This window comes from Lactuca serriola, chromosome 1 (genome assembly GCF_051521515.1).
Source record: "Lactuca serriola cultivar US96UC23 chromosome 1, Lser_US96UC23_V15, whole genome shotgun sequence".
Classification (NCBI taxonomy): Eukaryota; Viridiplantae; Streptophyta; class Magnoliopsida; order Asterales; family Asteraceae; genus Lactuca; species Lactuca serriola.
In genome coordinates, this window is record NC_136408.1 from 9,187,187 (window position 1) to 9,189,963 (window position 2,777).

General features: G+C 32.0%; 1 long non-coding RNA gene across 2 annotated transcripts; it reads right to left on the reverse strand.

The window, feature by feature from the left end:
- Positions 1 to 257: 257 nt before the first annotated feature.
- Positions 258 to 1,048, reverse strand: LOC145067434 (uncharacterized). 2 transcript variants are annotated; one of them, XR_013688841.1, is made up of 3 exons: positions 894 to 1,048; positions 688 to 810; positions 258 to 596 (listed from the first exon to the last, which is right to left on the reverse strand). It is a non-coding gene; the product is annotated as an uncharacterized LOC145067434 (long non-coding RNA). The 2 variants fall into 2 exon arrangements; XR_013688840.1 differs by having other exon boundaries at positions 688 to 813; positions 894 to 1,047.
- Between the last annotated feature and the right edge of the window lie 1,729 nt (positions 1,049 to 2,777).

A 2,777-nucleotide genomic window follows, 5' to 3' on the forward strand; every position in this document is an offset into this window, starting at 1 on the left:
GCAAAAATCAGCACATAAACAACACAAATCATCACACATTAGCACATAACAACACAAATCATCACATAAACATCACAAATCGAAAATCAACAACATATTTCAGCAAATGAACTAGAAATCAGCAACATATTTAAGCAAATGAACTAGAAATTAGCAGCATATTTTAGCACATAACAACAAAGCATCACATCATCACATCATATTTTAGAAATCAACTAGAAATCAACCCATATATTTCAGAAATCAACATAATTTTAGAATATTTGATTAAAATCCTTGCGTTTGTTTTCAACCTTAGCTCATAATACCATCCAAATCATGTTAAAATCTACTCAGATCTTATACAATTAAATCAATACATTGCTTTTTAAAATCATCTAGAAGTACATCATTTTAGAAGCTTAAATGTTCTTCTTCTTTCTTGTCGAGGTAAGAATAGCTAGAGGCTGTTGGAACAACCCATGACCATCGTACCAGCCTCTCCCTTCTCCTTTGACAGTCAACAGAAAACCCACAAATACCCCTCCTTCCATCGAAGACCACGATCCAAACACCCCCTATTCGCACAATGTTTCCAGTCGATCCCTCTTCTCCACCTGTTCACGATGAACACATCAAAACCAAACATTCCATGCCCTCCTTTGATTTTCTGTCAAAACAAAAAAAATGAAGCTAGTCGCTACTTACCTTGCTCAATCAAAGACTTCTTTTTGGTCTGCCTTCGTTGCCCTTTGCGACCGGCCAAAGACCGGAGACCCCTTTCCTTTCGTTTCTTTCTCTGCTGATCATATTTTAGACAACAGGGAGAATCTTCTACATTTGAAGAATGTGATTTGAAACAACATCAGAAAAAAACGAGAAAAAAGGATAAAAGAGAAGAAAAAAGAACGAACCTGATGTCGATGTTGCTGGAGTCGGCGACAACAAGATATGGCGCTGGGGAGGGCGGCGACGACGGCAGAGGACGAGGGGTGGAAGGTCTTCGGGCGAGAGTATCAACGAGAGGAAGGAAGCGAGAGAAGCAAGCGAACATAAAAAGGGTTAGGGCGTCTTTTTTTTTCTTTTTAGATTGGTTTCCAATTCTGATTCGGTAAGTGATAAAATTCAGATCAAGACCACAAAATAAGAGGTAAACAAACGGTCTGAATCTTACAGATTCAAATCTACCCCTTATTAAGTGGTATTAAGATGCAAACAAATGGAGCCTTAGTCGATGTTGATCCATCCTTCCATCCTTAGAACACATATATATTATCTTTAATTTTTTTTACTTGTGTTGATACCTATGTATTACATGGTTTAATTTAAAAAATAAAGTTAAATATAAATGTTTAAATATTTGAGAACTTTGAATTTATAAGAAAATACAAATAATAATGAATTATTAAAATTGAAATATTTTATTATCTTTTAAATTTAATCAAATAATTTAGATAATAAATAAAAGAAACTAATGAACTTTAATTTGGGAATGTTAAAATTAGAAGGTAAGTCTAATAATGAAATTGATATTCAATTATTACTCCATTTACTGCAATTATTACATAAAAATATTATGTAGAATTTAACAAAATAGGAAAACCTATAAAATAACATGTGGACAAAAATTAACTCAAAATATCCATAAAATGACATGTGACATAATGCATAAGAAGATGACAGGTGGTAAAATTATTTTCGTTTATTAAGAAGGATAATAATGAATTATTAAAATTGAAATATTTTTTATCTTTTAAATTTAAACAAATAATTTAGATAAATAAATAAAAGAAACTAATGAACTTTAATTTGGAAATGTTAATATTAGAAGGTAAGTTTATTAATGAAATTGATATTCAATTATTACTCCATTTACTGCAATTATTACATTAAAATATTATGTGAAATTTAACAAAATAGAAAAACCTATAGAATAACATGTGGAAAACAATTAACTCAAAAAAACCAAAAAATGACATGTGACATAATGCATAAGAAGATGACAAGTGGAAAAATTATTTTCATTTATTAAGGAGGATTTTTTGAGTGTGACAGTTAGTTTTTTCCTTCACTCTTCTTTCATTCATCAAAAGGAAGGAAATGATCATCTTTCATTAACTTTCATTTTTTTAAGTAAAAATATTTGATGTTTAAGATTTACAATTTAAAAAATAAATATAATTTCTTAAAAATGATTAACGTAACATCCCATTTTCACAACAAAAAAATTTCATTTTGTTAAAGTAAAACTCCCCAATTATAAATTAATTACTAAGAAAACCACTTATTCCAAAATACATTTATTGAAAATCAGAATAATATAAGAAACACAAAATCCTCAATGATATTGATGAGTATGTACAGTCCTGCCTTCGCCCTCCCACGATCACCAACAAACCCTAAAAAACATAAACAACTCGGTAAGAGCAAAGCATAATGAGTTTCCCCTAAAACGCCTCATACGATAAACATACAAGCCTGTATAACTACCCACAATCATCAGAATGGAATACCCAGGCCCAATCAGTCCTCAAACTGGAATGCCAACATGCAACGTTTCCAATCAACCATCGGGTTCAAATACCCAGGGTTTGTTGTCCTACTGCATCAACCCAACCGATCTTCTCGATCCTTTGTGCCTACGGCTTACAGTCGACCTGCATCAGGTATCTTGGCCTACAACACAAAACATGACTGCCTCAATCCACTACCACCATATGTCGACATATAAACAATCAAGGATCAAGTAGGCACATAACACAGACAAACATCAAACATATAACTCACGACCACCTAAT